General features: G+C 46.7%; 1 protein-coding gene across 8 annotated transcripts in view; it reads right to left on the bottom strand.

Moving 5' to 3' along the window:
• The window catches only part of PPARD (peroxisome proliferator activated receptor delta), an 82,943-nt gene that overhangs the window by 54,794 nt on the left and 9,963 nt on the right, over window positions 1–18,186 (bottom strand). The window contains exons 1-2 of one of the 8 annotated variants that reach the window (XM_063666153.1): window positions 6,822–7,039; window positions 3,498–3,539 (exon numbers count right to left, since the gene is read on the bottom strand). The exons of 5 other annotated variants lie outside the window; for them this stretch is intronic. The gene's annotated coding sequence lies outside the window, so the exon portion shown is untranslated. Of the gene's footprint in view, window positions 1–3,497; window positions 3,540–6,821; window positions 7,061–18,186 lie in introns of those variants that run through there. 2 more of the 8 variants (XM_063666152.1, XM_063666151.1) reach the window with 2 other exon arrangements.

The following is an 18,186-nucleotide window of genomic DNA, read 5'->3' as shown; positions in this document are numbered from 1 at the left end:
AGGCTGCTGCTGTGACCTGGGAAGACCTGCCCTGCATCCCTGGCAAGTTCTCTGGGGTGACTCTTCATCATGGGCGGGTAGCAGGCTTTTCCAGACAGGAAGTGTGTGGAGAGGAGCAGGGACTGTGGCCAGTAGGTGACTCATGAAGCGTTTACCAGCCATGTGGGTGCCCACCACCCTCAGAGTGGGGCAGACTGGGCCGGTTGCATCAGACTTCCTGGAAGCATTTCTTCATTTCTATTTTTGAAGACACCGAACTTCCAGAGTGACATCTCTCCTGACGACTTCAAAAGGCACTCCAATCAGCAGCCATAACCAGTATCTTCTTACACATACTTTACCCACCCAGCTCTACTTACTCCCCAACATGCCTGCACACAACAGAGGAAGTGGCCAGACAACATGATGCAGCCTTTCTAAGGGCAACAGGAAACGATACAATACCACGGAGCCACAATGAGGACCCAGGCGGCTAGAGCTCCCATACACCACCATCTTTCCCAACAGCCAGACCCTTCCTGGCCCACAGACAGGGATAAGCATCAATTCCCAAACTAACTGGTTGACAGGTCAGAGAATATCGTCATTCAAAAGATCACAGGACCTCCTGTACAAATTAACCCAGATTCAAAGGAACAGGGAGTCAGGTACTCTCATACTGCAGTGAGAGGGTAAATTAGTACAACTTTCTAGAATTTGGCAATATGGCAACATTTATTAATATCCTTACATTTTGATTCATTCAAAATTTGCACATATACACACACACACATACTTTAAAAACTGAATACCTACCAAGTGCCAGGAACTATGCCAAGTAGTAGGGGAGACAGAGAGAGTGACTGTTGTCAAAGAGCTTTTGTTCTAGTCACAGATTCGGACAATTAACCAATAAATCAACAAAATAATTTCTGAGTGCAGAGAGCACTGGCTATAAGAGCAAAAGATGAGAAATAATCTAAATGTCTGTCGGCAGGACTGATTAAATAAGATTAGATATTCTCATAAGAAAGAATACTGCTCTGCTATTAAAAGTGCATTCTTGAAAACTATATTCAAATTGCTAGGATATAAATGTTTAAAGCAGGTTTCAAAACAGTACCATGATTATGTCCAGTGACAGAAGCCAATCACAAAAGATCACATATTGTATGATCCCATTTATATGAAATGTCCAGAACAGGTAAATCTGTAGGTAGAGAAAGCAGATGAGTGGTAGTCTTGGGCTGGAGTGAGAGCGGGATGGGGCATCGAGGCGGGAATGCATGCTAATGGATTATAAGATGTCTTTTTGGGACTAAGAAAATGTTCTAAAACTAGATTGTGGTGATGGTTGTACAACTCTGTAAATACTAAAAACCATCAAATTGCACACTGTCAACAGGTGGACTTTATGACTTACATCTCAACAAAATGCTAAAAAGTCACATTCAATATGACTTCAATACGGTTTTCAAAAAGAGGGGGTGTGAAGGGTCATGAGGGGAAGGATGAACAGCCATTCAAAACATTAACCGTGGAAATTCTCTGAAAAGGAAAGTTCTAGGTAATTTTATGGTCTTCCTTGTATTTATCTTTATTTTCCAAATATTCTAAAATACAGAAGTTTATTTAACTGGCAAACCAAATTATCCAGGGTTTTAAAATCTACTTTTCCAAGTGTACCTTAAGTATGTCCAAGGCACAAGACTAGAAAGGTCTAACTGCTGTGCTAACTTACGTATCTCTAGAGTTGTCATATTCTTCACATCAAAGATACCAACCAGATAGCCAAGCAAAGGAATTTCATATTTCAAATAAATCAGACCAAGTAGCTCCTGGTTAGGGAGTGTCTGCTGACTGCTGGAAGAGCTTGCTACTCTCTGCAAACACTTTCAAAGAAAAACACCCAGCGGCCACCATAAAGCTCAGATACTATCAAAGCATGCAAAACAACATCAAAGATTTGAGCAGATTCAAATAGAAACTTCCTGGACTCTTTCAGGAGTCACTTCCTGGTTGTGAAGTGTGAGGCTCTCTGGACAAATCATTCTCTCCCACGTGGCCTCCTCTGATCAGTGACTTCAAAGGCATCTTTCTGAAATGACTGGGCTGAGGGAGGGTGCCAGCCTCTGGAAGTCAGTGGTTTCCCAACCAGGCTGTACCCCCAAATCAATGGGGAGCTTTAAAGGCAGGTTCCTGGACTCCATCCCTGGGAATTCTAATTCAATAGGCATGAGGAAGGCCCAGGAATCTACATTTTCCCCAAAAATCCCTGGTGAATATGCCAGTTGAGTCAAGTATGGGACTCACTGAGCTGGATACCATCTGGGATAACTCAAAATAGGGCTAGCCTCCACATCTGGCTACAATGCAGCAGGAATCCCACCCAGTGAGCACTGTGCATCAAAAGGCCACTAAGCGCAGAAAGGGAAACTCCACAGGGAAATTCCATGCATGTCTGGCTATCACTGCTGAAGCTTGGGGGAAGCTAGCAAATCCCTAGAGCAAGCCTATTTTGGAAGGTTCCCTAAGACACAGTGATCTTGGATGCTAATCTGTGAAAAGGGGGATGACTAGTACAACTTCCACTGTGGGAGACCACAAGAAAAATCAACCCTCTCCAACCACACAAAAGAGCCAGCAAGCTTTGCAACTCCCAAGGAACCAGAAGCAGAAAGGGATGCAGTATGGCATGGCAGACTGTGAGCCTGAGTCACACAGATCTGGGTTCAAATCCAGGTATCCACTACCGGCTGTCTGGATTAAATATGGCTACAAACCTTTTGCCACTCTTTCCATCAAGAGGTGGCGTCTAGTTCCCATCCTGGAATCTGGGCTGGCCCAGTGACAGCTCTGACCAATAGAACATGATTGAGGTGATGTTCTGGGACGTGACCCCAGGCCTCAACAGGACTGGCTTCCACTGTCATGGCCCCCAGATGCCATGCTGCAAGAAGTTCAGGATAGACTCTTGAAGGATTAGAGGCCACGCAAAGAGAAGCTGCGTTGGACATTACAGTGCAGCTAAACACAGACAAATGGGCAAACTTGGCCGACATCATGTGGGGGCAGAATCAAGCAGCTGGGCCCAATTCACACAATCAAGAGAAAGGATAAATGGTGGTTGTTTTAAACTACTGAGTTTCACAGGTGATTTGTTACACAGCAGTAGGTAACTGAAACACTGTTTCTCCTTGAGCAAATGGATTTTTCTGAGCCTTGGTTTCCTTAACAATCAGATAGGGAATGATGATAACCTGAATAGGGTTGTGTGAGTTTCAAAAGAAGTGAACGGGCTGTGAAAGTCTGAAGCGCAGCCCAGTGCCAGTTACTGTCACTATCTGCGTAAACCCAATGTTCAAACCACCACCACACCACCATATCCTTTCTCCACATTTAGAGTCTTTTTGCGCCAAGGGTACCTCTTCATATACAAAGTACAGGAACTATTTATACTCGCCCTATAATTGGGAAGGACCCTGCCAACAAATGCCCCATGTTCCCGAATCACTCACCTTCTCCCATCACACCAGTGTTCCCTCCGGCCTCTCTTCTTCCTGTTACAGTGTTATCTTTGTCCCAGCCATCCAGGTTCAAAGAATCAACCTCTTACACTCCTCCATTTCCTTTTAGCATCCAGGGAACGGACAAAACCTCATCTCCCCAGTCACCCCCACCTTTCCACTTCCAGTGCCACCAAGGCACGGTCATCAAAGCCAGGCAGGCCTGAGTGCTGCTCTGCAACTTACTACCTTTATGACCATACACAAGTCATAAGTATGGCCATACGCAAGACCATATGTATATTATTATAAATCAGTAATACCTTCTTTTTGTGGTCATTTTGAAGAAAGAATATGCAGCTAAAGTATTTAGTACAGAGGTCGGATGCAGTGGCTCACGCCCATAATCCCAGCACTTTGGGAGGCCAAAGTGGGTGGATTACTTGAGGCGAGGAGTTCAAGACCAGCCTGGCCAACACGGCGAAACCCCATCTCTACTAAAAATAGAAAAATTAGCCAGGCATGGTGGTACACGCCTGTAGTCACAGCCACTAAGGAGGCTGAGGCACTAGAATTGCTTGAACCCGGGAGGCGGAGGTTGCAGTGAGCCGAGACCATGCCACTGCACTCCAGCCTGGGTGACAGAGCAAGATTGTCTTAAAAAAAAAAAGTATTTAGTACTACAGGCCAAGAATTTCTCACCTGTACTACTACAGCCATCTCCTAATCTAGGCCTCTGCCTGTGTATCTCTCTCCATTTTGACCCCTCTAGCATAAATGCTATCAGATTAACCGTCCTGTATGGCAACTATCACATTATTCTCCTGCTTAAAGACCTTCCACGGCTCCCACTGTTCTCAGATCAATCTCTGACAACCTCTCAGCTAAGTATGTAAGATTGTCCACAATCATGGCTCCATCTGCTGCCTTGGCCAATCCTATCCTTACTGCAACTTGCTATTAGAGTCAGCCTTCTAAAATGGCTGGCAACGATCCTCATCTTCTGGTATTCACATCTTTGTGTAAATCTCTCCTAACCCATAGAAACTGCGAGATAGTGTTTTAAGCTACTAAGTTTTGGGGTAATTTGTTATGCAGGAATAGATAACTAATACTCTTCATTTTCCCTGTCACACCTGAGCTGTTGTTCTTTTCTTCAGTCATATTTGCCCTTCCTACAACATCTCAGCCTGCTGAAATTCTGCCAGGCCTGCAAAGCCCACTCAGATACCAGTGCTCACTCACCCTGAGCCTTTCTTAAGTATCTTCTGGAAGCCTTCCCTAGTTCCCCAGTGTCTATCTCCATCACTGCACCTATCACACAGAAGCACTGTCAATCTGTTTATCTGTGTGCAAAATGACAAGGTTATTCATTGCCAAAAAAGACTGGAAGTCACCTGCACATTCATCAACGAATAGGAGAATGGCACATGCAGGCCGCGCATGGTGACTCATGCCTGTAATCCCAGCACTTTGGGAGGCCAAGATGAGCAAATCATTTGAGGTCAGGAGTTCAGGAGCAGCCTGGCCAACAAAGTGAAACCCCGTCTCTACTAAAAATACAAAAATCAGCTGGGTATGATGGCACATGCCTGTAATCCCAGCTACTCAGGAGGCTGAGGCGGGAGAATCGCTTGACCCAGGAGGCAGAGGTTGCAGTGAGCCGAGATCGTGCCACTGCACTCCAGCCTGGGTGACAGAGCAAGAATATGTCTAAAAAAAGAAGAGACTGGCACATCCATACAACGGATGAGGCAACTGTTAAAAAAAAAAAGAATGAGGGGCTGGGCGCGGTGGCTCACGCCTGTAATCCCAGGACTTTGGGAGGCCGAGGCGGGCAGATCATGAGGTCAGGAGATCGAGACCATCCTGGCTAACAAGGAGAACCCTGACTCTACTAAAAATACACACACACACACAAATTAGCTGGGTGTGGTGGCAAGCACCTGTAGTCCCAGCTACTCGGGAGGCTGAGGCAGGAGAATGGCGTGAACCCAGGAGGCAGAGCTTGCAGTGAGCTGAGATCGCACCACTGCACTCCAGCCTGGGTGACAGAGCGAGATTTCATCTCAAAAAAAAAAAAAAAAAAAAAAAAGAATAAGGAAGCTCTACATGTCTGGTATGCAAAGATGGCCAAGATACAATAAGTAAAGCAAGGCGCAGACCAGTGAGTATAGCAGACAGGTATCTGCCTAAAGAGTAACACTTGGGGCCGGGCGTGGTGGCTCACGCCTGTAATCCCAGCACTTTGGGAGGCTGAGGCGGGTGGATCACAAGGTCAGGAGATGGAGACCATCCTGGCTAACACAGTGAAACCCCGTCTCTACTAAAAATACAAAAAATTAGCCGGGCATGGTGGCATGTGCCTGTAGTCCCAGCTACTCGGGAGGCTGAGGCAGAAGAATCGCTTGAACCCAGGAGGCGGAGGTTGCAGTGAGGCGAAATCACGCCACTGCACTCCAGCCTGGTGACAGAGTGAGACCCCGTCTCAAAAAAAAAAAAAAGAGTAACATTTGGGAGGCCAAGGCGGGGAGACTGCCTGAGGTCAGGAGTTTGAGACCAGTCTGGCCAACATGGTGAAACCTTGTCTCTACTAAAAATACAAAAAAAAAATTAGCCAGGCGTGGTGGCACGCACCTGTAATCCCAGCTACTCAGGTGGCTGAGGCAGGGAAATTGCTTGAACCAGGGAGGTTCAGGTTGCAGTGAGCCAAGATCGTGCCACTGCACTCCAGCCTGGGCAACAGAGCAAGACGCTGTCTCAAAAAAAAAAAAAAAAAAAAAGTTAAACACGGAATACTATATGACTCAGCAATTTCACTAAGTATATTCCCAAGAGAACCTAAAGCATATGTCCACACAAAAGCTTGTACATGAATGTTCACAGCAGTCAAAAAATGGAAACAACCCAAATGTCCACCAACTTATCAATAAATAGAATGTAATATATACACACAACGGAATACTTAGCCACAAAAAGGAATACAGTACTATTACATGCTACAACATGAACCTCGAAAACATGCTAAGTGAAATTGTTCAGACACAAAAGGCTACATATTATATAATTCCATTCATATGAAATGTCCAGGATAGGGAAAGCCATAGAGAAGGGAAGTAGATTAGCAGCAAAGGGATGAAGTAACTGCTGACAGCTAAAGGGTTTTTTAGGTGATAGAAGTGTCCTGGAATTAGTGGTTAATACAACACAGTTAATATAACATATAAACAACACAGCTAAAATAATATATAAAACAGTTAATATAATATATAAATATATTAATTTAATACAATATATAAAACACAGTTAATATATAAAAACCATCAAAGTACATACTTTAAAGTGGTGAATTTGGTTATGTGAACTATATCTTAATTTTATGCTATAAAAATATGTAGAATATAAAATAAAATAAACTGCTCACATTCTGCCTGTGGCTCAGGCATCAGTCACCCTGTCCATGCCCTTCAGCCCCAAAAGGCTGCCTGTCTCCCCCATTTTTGTGTCCCCTGGCACTTTCTAGCTGCTCACTCGCCCTTCATCTCCCCCGTGACTTCCCACTTTCTGACTCTTGGGCAAGGCCTGGCCCCCGCCTCACTAGATCCACCCTTTCCTGGTGGGTCCGCACCGCCTACTCAGACCTACTGGAGAGCGTCTGGAGGCCGAGGCACCAGCCCCAGAAGTCACCCCAGATGAGCCGTCCAATGGCCAGGGCTGTGGTTACAAGCGTGTGTCAGCTGAGGGATACGGTTTCACATGGGAACTTAATTATAGCTCGGGAGTGGTGAAGGGAGAGGGGTGCCACAGGCTTTGAGGGGACGTACAGGAAGCTATCCTGTCCTGCCAGCGGGTCTCATCAGGCCTGGGATCACAGCAGAACAGGTATGATCCAGGCAGGCCCACAGGAATGCATAGCTTATGGAAATCAGCCTGCTTTTAAGCATGAATTCCTAGCCCAACCTGTGTGCAGGCCAAAGTGGCCCAGAAAAGACCTGAGAAGCCACTGACCCTCAGTGCTCAGAAAGGCCTTCTCCTTGCCTACTGCCAGAGACCCCATTTTATTCTGTAAGAAGTGACAGGAAGGCATAGCTTGTTCCCCACAAAATACCTCGTCTTCAATTTTCTCCCTTGCTTTGCGATGCTTTTCTGGAACGGAATCTGAGCTACTGATGCACGGAACATCTTCCTCTATGTTCGGATCCCTGCCTACTGCCCAGGGAGATGCCAAGAAGCTGTGCAGCTGCTGCCACACAGGTGTCAGTAGAGCACAGTAGCCAGATATACCAGACGTGTCGAACTACTGGGGCTGGGCACTGCCAGGTGAGGGAAGCAGATCAGGCAGAAAAAGAATCTCTGGAAAGATCATGGAAAGAGTGGGGCCAGGGTGGAGGAGCAGGTGCCATTGAGACACATTTTCTTCTCCCCTATGTCTGGCCCCTATCTGGGCCCCTTATTCTCCAGGCATCTTCCTGGCCAGCTTGCTTGCTGTTTCAGAGAGGTCCCTGCAGTCACCTGCTGCCTACCCCGCCCCAACCCATCACCCACGCAGCTTCTTCTCACTGACTCAAGACAGAGCCAGGGACCCAGGCCCTCCTCTGAGTTGCTCTTCCCAAGACCCCCACCCCCAGCCCTGGCATTACCCTTCCTATCTACCGTCTGTGCATCTTTTTTTCTAAGCTCCTGAGAGATTCATCCCTAAAAGCCATAGCAAGAAACCTTCAGACTGGAGGTGGTATCCTTTTCTGGATTTGTATGGAAGGGAAAAAAAAAAAAAAGGCAGGAGTGGTGAGTAGGCAGAGCAGATGGGGCGCTGGACAGGGACAGGGGGAGACACAGATGGGGAGAGGCAGAGTAAGACTTCATGCACCTCTCTACCCTCTGCAAGTCTGGCAATAACATCAAGGAACAACCAGACAGTTCCTCCCAAGTGCCTCCCTCCAAGCCAAATGCCTTTCCCACAAATGGGAGGGGAGGTCGGAGGACAAGCAGACACCACGAAACCACCTGAAAAATGGGAAAGGCAAGTCACAAAACTAAATGTTAAACAGCATCCCATTTTGAAAGACAGAAAAAATAACTAGGTATACACAATTTGAAAAGAACCTAGGTAAAAAAAAAAAAAAAAATCATATATCAAAGCAGCCACTTATGTGTGATTATATATTACTTTTTTCTCCTCAGTGCTTATCTGTATTTTCTAATAATCTGTAACGAATGAGCATTATTTATATAACTAAAACATTTTTAACTAAATTAAAAATGACATTGGTGGCATCTGATTAATTTCAAAGCTCCCAAATACAGTTTCCTAAAGGCGTCATACACTGTTTATTACTAGTTAGATAAACAGCTTGCAAGTGGCAGGCCCTTCCTCCATCACCTCGTGCCCAACACCCAGAACCACCTGTCCCCATGGGACACAGACCCCTACCACTCCAGAGCTCATATCCAAAAGCCAGACCCTCAGCAAGGTGTAAAACTGAACATAAGGTTTGGGGGTTACAGGCATCCTCAGGCCAGAAGATTCCTCGCTGCACCACCCTGCCTTTTCCAGGGCCCAGGCAGGGGCTGGCAGGAGCACACTCTAGGCTACCATCACTGGGAAGTACCCTGTGGGGCTCCACAGACAATCACTGGACTCGGGTTAATACCTACACAAGCCAATGTTCAGATGAACAGGACGACAAAAATAACATTAAAGTTATTTTTCTTTTTTTTAATATTATTTTATTTTTTAAAATAAATAGATACTGGGTCTCACTACGTTGCCCAGGCTGATCTCAAATGCCTGACCTCAGGTGACCTTCCCACCTTGGCCTCCCAAAGTGCTAGTATTACAGGTGTGAGCCACCATGCCCAGCTGACTTGAAGTTCTGTTTGGTCCAACCAATAATGACTGGCATGCACCTATGGTGCTGGGTGCTGAGGGTCTAACGACACTAAAGAAACAATCATCATTCAGTGAGTGCCTCCTCTGTGCCTTTACACATATGAGCTCATTTAATCCCCAGGGGTGGAGGGTCTACAGTTATCACCCCCATGCCACACGGAGTCTGGCTCTTAAGCACTACCCCATATTCCCTAGAAGTCCGTAACCTAACCCTGAGAAACAGGCAGTGAGCTACTCCCTGCTCTGTTCCAGGAGGAAGCTCATTCCCCTCTGAGAAGCCAAAGAAATGAGAAGTGTGGCTGTTTCTCTGTCTCGCCTGCCCTCCCAGCCTCTAGCTACCCGGGCTCTCTGATCCCTGGGGCCTACAGCTGGCCTGAGGAGGAGCCAGCAGGGCAGGCAGATGGGCACAGTTCCCAGAGACCAGCCAAGGCCACCAGTGAGATGCCATCTATGCCTGCCTCTTCTGATTTCCAATGCCATCCCTGCACCCCAGCCCCTGCATCCAACCCAAGAAATGGGAACAGAAATAGAAAAGGCTCTCTAAAAATAAATCAGGGATGGCAAGGTGCAAGAAAAGAGAAAAATATAATGCCACTGCTGGTTTGGGTATAGTGAGTCCTGCTAGCTTAGGCAGGGCCCATGTTGGGAGGGCAAGTACCAAGAGCCCTGGCTCCCTTTCAGCCTCTGCTCACAAGCCTGTGGATGCAACACTTGCATACCTATTTGTACATACCTGGAGAGCCCAGGCTGAGGTGACATCAGCAAGAACAGCAGGGCTACTGAACTGAGAAGAACAGGGCTCAAATTCCAATTCCACCACTTGTTAGCTGTTTGACTTGGGCGAGTTAACCTCTCTGATCCTACACCTTGTCTGTAAAATGGGACTACCAATACCCACCTCTTGCAGGCTGGTGTAAAAGGAAGGTGAGCTCATCATCCGTGGGGTAACGACTGGCCTAAGGGAGAACATGAATAAAGGCAATTTCCCTCCCTTATTTCTCTCCCTATGTGCACATCTGGGCCAACTTCTCTTTCTCTTTTCACTTCACCAGACTGAAGCCGTTGATTAATCACAGCAGAGATTTTTTTTTCTCTTAAGAGTTCCTTCCACCCTACAGGCCGGGCCCACAGCTTGGCTGGTCAGTCTCTTGTGGTTCTAGGGGCTGCTCACTATCTTGGAGCAGATCCAGGGAGCCAGTATGCACGACTATTCTCAGGGCCTCCTCTGTCCACTGACCTGGAATGAGACTCTGCAGGAGGCCCCAAGGCCTGCCAAAATTTTGCCTCTTCTCAGTGACCAACAAGAGACTGCTATTTTCTGAAGCCAACAGCGGTCTGGCCAGTCAAGCAGGTACTTTCCAAACTGGAACAACTAGATCCAGCCAGCCATCCTTCCTAGAAGGCCCTGCTATGTAGTGATCAAAGACATGGGCTTTAATCACTTGGGTTCAAATCCCAGCTCTGCCATTCATTAGCTGTGCAACTTTAGGCAATTTTCCTAACCAGTCTGAGCCTCAGTATCCTCATCTCTAAAAGGGGTACAATGGTTCCTACCTCTCAGGGTTGTTGTGTGAATCAAAGTGATATATGTAGTGATCAGCACAATGCATTCAACATGTGACATGTGGGAGCCATATTCTACTCAGATCGTTACTAGGTTATCTATCGGCTCTGCCATGGAAAGGGGGATTAGACACAGGTGGGGATAGAAGTCAGCTGTGGGAGTCCCACTGGGGAGACCAAGAGGGGTGAAATGGAAAGAAACAGTGGGCCGGGGGGTTTGGACTTCCTCATGGGCTGAAGAAGGCCATGGAGGGGAACCTCTCAGAAACCACCCAGAACTACGCAGTGAATGGCCAGCCTGCACTGCTAGATATACGGTGCCATGCCAACACTGCCATGGAACTGCTTTCATCATTCAGAAAGAGGAGGCTGCTTTTTCCCCCTCTTCTAATATTTTTAAGTGACTATGTTTGCCTGCTGGTAGTCCCTAAGTATGATGTGATAAATATCCCATGGAAAGGAATTGAGGAACATGGGCCTAAAACTCGTGAGGTGGTGTGAGAGGGGGAGGAGAGGAGAAAGAAGGGGCAAAATGCCAAGCAAAGTAAAAGCTGTTATGGGACTTCAGGCCCACCAATCTCGTCTCTAACTTCATCTCCTAGTCTCCTCCCTCCTTCTGTCCAGCCACGCTGGCCTCCTCACTATGCGTTGAACACCTCAGCTGTGTCCCACTGCAGGGCCTTGGAACTTGCTTTCCCTCTGCCTGCGAGATTCTTCCCACAATGGTTCACTCTCCTCTTTCCACTTAAATGTCACCTTCGTGGTGAGACCTTCCCCGGCCCTCTATGTGAAACTGCCACTACCCTCCTTCCTGCTTAGTTTTCTATAGAGCATCTGAAGCCATCTCACATGCTGTTGACTTAACTCTGGCTCCCTCCCTTTCCCCCACCTCAGTTACCACGAGAGCAGGAGATTTTTTTTATCTGCTTTGTTTATCCCTTTATCCCCAGTACCTAGCACATAGGAGGTACACAATAAACATTTATTGAATAAATGGAAGAGGAGAGGGGAAGATGGAGTTAGAATCAGATTTTAATAATCCTACATCCTCACTGGTCTGAAAGAACTCTTTGTTCATGATATCATTGAAGGTGCTGGGAGAGTTCCAAAGCAAGGATCAGGTATCGTATGAGGCTTTCTCTCTTGCTTCCAAGAACTTCCCAACAGGTTCCCCCAAAGTGCAGATTGTTTCAAATACTGGTTCAGGAAAAGGCTGGGCCTATGCTCTCCTTGTGCCATGAGAGGGACGCTTAAAATAAGAACAGGGGTCAGCCAAGCCACCACCTGTACCTGGAGGCAGATGAGCCCTGTATTAGTTTCCTATTGCACTGTAACAAATTACCACATTGCCACAAACTTAGCGACTTAAAACAAAACACATTTATTCTCTTACAGTTCTGGAGGTCAGAAATCCAAAATTAGTTTCACTGGGCTAAAATCAGTGTGTTGGCAGGGCCGCACTTCCTCCAGAGGTTCTAGGGGAAAACAGTTTCCTTGCCTTTTCCAGCTTCCAAAGCTACGTTTGTTGCATTTTTGGCCTTCTCTTCCACCTCCAAAGCCGGCAGTGTAGCATCTTGCTGCAGTAGTCACACTGCCTCCTTCTCCCGTGTCCAATCTCTCTCTCTGGCCCCCACTCATAAGGACACTTGGGATTGCATTTAGGGGTCCACCCAGATAATCTAGGATAATCTCCTCATCTCAAGATCCTTAATTTAATTACATGTGCAAAGTCCATTATGTCATATAATATTCACAGGTTACAGGGGTTATAAAGGGGTATATTTTGGGGACCACTATTTAGCTTACCACCAAGGAAGCAAGCTCCAAAAGTTTGGAAGAAACACAGTTCAGATCCCTGGTCCACATGAAAGAAGTGTCAGATTGGGAGCCCTGGCAGCATCCCCAGGCCAGGGTCTTTCTTTAACTGTAACTGCTTGCTATTTAAATAGGCAGCAGGCCAGGCATGGTGGCTCATGACTGTAATACTAGCACTTTGGGAGGCCGAGGCGAGTGGATCACTAGAGGTCAGGAGTTTGAGACCAGCCTGGCCAAGATAGTGAAATCCCGTCTCTACTAAAAATATAAAAATTAGCTGGGTGAGGTGGCGCATGCCTGTAATCCCAGCTACTTGGAAGGCTGAGGTAGGAGAATTGTTTGAACCCAGTAGGCGGAGGTTGCAGTGAGCCAAGATCATGCCACTGCGCTCCAGCCTGGGGGACAGAGTGAGACTGTCTTAAAAAAAAAAAAAAAAAAAGTAGGCAGTGGAGAGTTAATTTTATGGAACTGAGCATTCTGGCCCTTGGAGGATGTCCTTGAAAGGGAAGGGCAGTTTTCTCTTCTCCAGTCTGAAGCCCCCAACGGACTGCTGAACAGTACATTCCAGGATGTGCGTGCTGAGGGTCAAGGGGAATCCATCAGGATCTCTGCACTTTCCTAAAGGCTTTTACACAGGAGAGGGGGCTGCAAAGAAATGGTCTGGACCACATGAACAAGCTCTAGATCAGGATGGCAGAAGTGCCGCCTCTCATGAGTGCAGCTTGGGATGGAGGGTTCTGAGAACCCATCTGGGCTTGGAGAGGAAAACTGATGTGGTCAGAGTGCCATGACCACCAGGTCAAACACTAGGAATGGGCAGGTCAGTGGCAATCTACACACTGTGACCAACCCTAGTCTACATGGCACCTCTGGATGCTACAGGAAGGTGGCTTCTAACCAGACACGAAATGACTTGGAAAAGCACACCCTGAGAAACGTAACTGCTCCAGGAAAGGGCTGTACATTGTGGACACTCTCCTCTGTTGTGCAGACATCATATGCTTTCTTTCTTAGTTGAAATATGCTGTTAATTGTAAACCATTTCCCATCACTCCTCCCCAAAGCCCTCAAGGGCCCAGTGAGATAACTGAAGAGGGTAAACTTCTAATGTAAGAACAATATGCTTCTATTACCAGATTTATTGATGTGAGGTACGCTAGTGGACCCAGCTGACCAGCAGTATTTAGTGAAGAAATGATAGAGCAGTGACTCTCAACCAGGGGTGATTTTGCCCCCTTGGGGACATTTGGCAACGTCCGCAGACATTTGGGTTTTACAGCTGGGGAGGGGAGAAGCGTGTCACTGGCACTTAGTGTGCAGAAGCCAGGATGCTGCTCAACATCCTACAATGCACAAGCAGCCCATACAAGAGACGATTATCCAGCCCAACATGTTTACAATGCTAGGGCTGAGAAATCCTACACCAGAGGAACAGGAACTAGGAGGCAAAGAGAGTCAACAGCTATGAACATGGAGATGTTTTAGGCAATTATGGGAAACAAAGGAAGAGCATGCTTTGCTTGCTTGTTTGGAAAACAGGGTAATGAGTAGAGAGCTCTGAATTCTGACAAACTTAAGAACAGCATGTTTATGAGGAGAGAATGCAGGGCGGCCTGCTCGGCTACTGCTGCCAGTTGGAGAGCAAAGTTGGCTTGTACTTCCACTGGACTGGTAGCAAGGAACTCTGCCTCTGCGATCACAACTCTTGGATGAGGGGTGTGCCAAAAGCAGTGATAAGGATCAAGTGGTCCTAGCGGATCACAAATGAAGGCAATGAAAATCAGCTGTTAGATACCTTTTAGTATCATGAGATGGAAGGGAACTTAAGCATGAAGCAGTTTTCCCACACCACTTGGCAACCTCCCTTCAGCATCCTCCTACAAGAGAACTCTTCCCAAGCTGAGTTACCATTAGCTGTGGAGAACTTAGTAACGGTCTCAGGAGAGCTGCTGAGGTGACGATGAGGCTGGGTAGAAGTTAGGAGTAAAAGAACTTTTCTGCGGAGTCTTTCTGAATCTGCTGCGATTCTGAGGGCTGCCCGATTAAAAAAAATTTATATAAGAAAGAGGTCGGGCGCGGTGGCTCATGACTGTAATCCCAGCACTTTGGGAGGCTGAGACGGACGGATCACAAGGTCAGGAGATCGAGACCATCCTGGCTAACACCGTGAAACCCTGTCTCTACCAAAAATACAAAAAATTAGCCAGGTGTGGTGGTGGGCACCTGTAGTCCCAGCTACTCGGGAGGCTGAGGCAGGAGAATGGCGTGAACCTGGGAGGCGGAGCTTGCAGTGAGCCGAGATCGCGCCACTGCACTCCTGCCTGGGCAACAAAGCGAGACTCCGTCTCAAAAAAAAAAAAAAGAAAAAAGCACTTTTTTTTTTTTTTTTTTTTTTTAGAGACAGGGCCTCTTACTCTGCCACCCAGGCTGGAGTACAGTGGTACAAACATGGCTCACTGCAGCCTCAACCTCCTCGGCTTGAGTGATTCTCCTGCCTCAGCCCCCCAAGGAGTAGGAACTACAGGCATGTACCACCACACTTGGATAATTTTTGTATTTTTTGTAGAGACGGGGTTTCACCATGTTGCCCAGGCTGGTCTTGAACTCTGGTGTGCTGGGACTACAGGTGTGTGCCACTGTGCCCAGATAATTTTTGTGTTTTTAGTATAGATGGGGTTTCCCCATGATGGCCAGGCTGGTCTCAAACTCCTGGCCTCAAGTGATTCACTGCGCCTGGCTGGAAGACAGGACTTAAATGAAAAAAAAAAGGGGTGCTGCAACGCACTCCCCTGAACGCCAGGAGCTGTTTAATGGAAGATGAGGCTCCCAGGCTGAGGCTGGGCTCCCTATGCCCAAGCCTGTAAATCTGGGCTGGTTCAGAAGTCACTCCTATCTGGGCTCATCCTCTCAGAACCCAGCTTGACAGAAAGGGGACAAACCAGCATTTCCTGAGGTTCACTTTAATCCTCACAGGGAAGAAAATGAAGGCTCAGGACATTCAGTCACAAGCCCATGGTTAGAAGGTCAGTCAACACTGGAGCTGAGTCACACCGGTCTCCAGTACAAAATCCACTCAGGCCTCTTCACAGACAATGAAAGGGCTACAAATGTTCCTCAACTTATAAGGACAAACCCATCATATGTTGAAAACGTCACAAGTCAAAAACGCATGTAATATATGTAACCTACCGAACACCATAGCTTACTTAGCCTACTCTACTGCAAATGTGCCAGAACATTTCCATAAGCCTACGGGCAACATCATCTAACACAGAGCTTATGTTATAATTTTGAGTATCTCATGTAATTGAATACTGTACTGACAGTGAAAAAACAGAATGGTCATATGAGAACCGGGGCACGGTGGCTCATGCCTGTAATTCCAGCACTTTGGGAGGCCGAGGTGGGCAGGGCACCTGGTCAGGAGTTAGAAACCAGCCTGGCCAACATTGTGAAATCCTATCTCTACTAAAAATTCAAAAATTAGCCAGGCCTGGTGGCAGTCGCCTATAATCCCAGCTACTCAGGAGGCTGAGGCAGGAGAATCACTTTAACCCGGGAGGCAGAGGTTGCTGTGAGCCGAGATCGCACCACTGCACTGCAGCCTGGGCAAGAGTGAGACTCCATCTCAAAAAAAAAAAAAAAGAATGGTTGTATGAGTACTAAAGGATGGGGCTTCTGTTGAATGTGTATCACTTTTTTTTTTTTTTGAGACGGAGTCTCGCTCTGTTGCCCAGGCTGGAATACAGTGGAGCGCACTCGGCTCACTGCAAGCTCCGCCTCCTGGGTTCATGCCATTCTCCTGCCTCAGCCTCCCAAGTAGCTGGGACTACAGGCGCCCACCACCACGCCCAGCTAATTTTTTGTATTTTTAGTAGAGACGCGGTTTCACCGTGTTAGCCAGGATGGTCTCGATCTCCTTACCTCGTGATCCGCCCACCTCAGCCTCCCAAAGTGCTGGGATTACAGGCGTGAGCCATGGCACCCAGACGTGTATGGCTTTTACATCACTGTAAAGTTGAACCATCATAAGTTGGGGACTGCCTGTATTAAAAAAAGGGTGAGGATACCAGATGCTAAAACCCAGAAGCCAGTGCCTCAGGGAAACACAGAAGGCACCAGCTCTTTGCTAACATGTTAGCCCCATACAGAGCCTTCTCTCAGCTTCAAGTAGTTGCTCCAATCTGACCTCCTCCTTCAAATTCTTTCTGCTGTGTGCCCCTCCTGACTCCTTTCTTCCCCTACTTTTGTCCCTCTTCCTACCATTCTCTAATTTGTCCTCCCTGTTCCTTCTTCTTGCTCCACTCCTTGCTTCTATAATACTGAAACTGAAGTGTATTTGAAACATGGTTAGTGGTGTTAAATGAAGTTTCACCTTTCTTGCTTTTTATTTTTGAATAATTTATGCTTAACTTTTTATGTGCTTTGACAATAAAACCTAAATTTACTTGCCTTCTAAAGTTTGTGAACTCTTTTAATCTCTCCTGTGCATCAACAGCCCTAAATGGATATGGGGTAGGGATGGGTTATTCCACCCTGGCTCTGGGTGCTTAATCTGTGTGGCTGAAATATCAAAATCAATGCACTTAAATTGCAACCAGAGGAACTTAGATTTAATGTGAAGAAGAATTTCCTTACATTTAGACCACTGCAGTCCCCTACCTATCCTCTCTATCTCCATTCCTAATCTACCTTTTTGCAATATTAACATCATCACTCCTTGCTACAAAACCACTGATGGCTCCCCCATTGCCCAAAGAACAGAGTACAAATTCCTTCACCTAGTATTCAATGTCCTCCATCAACCTATTAGGAATTTCCTAACTAACAGTAGCTTCCAGGAATGAAAATCATGAGAAGGTGCACTTTTCTCTTGGAAGTATCAAGACCAGATTACCTAAGGATGCTGAAAAGTAGTAGCTGGTCTCCAAGGAGGCCTCTTTCTCTTCTCAATGAATCATGCCTCTTAGTATCCACACCCTTGTGTAGTCCTCTCCTTGAATCTGAACTGGTCCTGAGACCAAGGGAATAGAGGAAGTGGCATTGTGTAACTTCCAAGGCTAGGACATGAGAAACATTGACATTTCTGTCTGAATCTCTCAATACATTCATTTTTGGAATGCTTCTGCTCAAAATCCAGCTGTCATGCTATGAGAAGCCCAAGGCACATAGAGAGGTCATGTATACGCACTCCATTCAACAGCATCAAGTGCCACCCATGTGCGTAAGCCAGTGTGGACACCCAGCCCAGCTGAGCCTTCAGATGACACCTGCCCCTGTCTCCATTTGACTATAGCAACATGACATATCCCAAGCAAGAACCACCCAGCTGGGCCCAGTTAATCCACAGAACCACGAAAGACAATAAAATGCCAATTTAAGAATGTCCTAGATGAATAAATAGAAAACTAACTTTATTAAAATCTCCACCTT

This window comes from Pongo pygmaeus, chromosome 5 (assembly GCF_028885625.2).
Source record: "Pongo pygmaeus isolate AG05252 chromosome 5, NHGRI_mPonPyg2-v2.0_pri, whole genome shotgun sequence".
NCBI lineage: Eukaryota > Metazoa > Chordata > Mammalia > Primates > Hominidae > Pongo > Pongo pygmaeus.
Note: the sequence above shows the minus strand (reverse complement) of the source record. Positions and strands in the feature narration are given on the sequence as shown.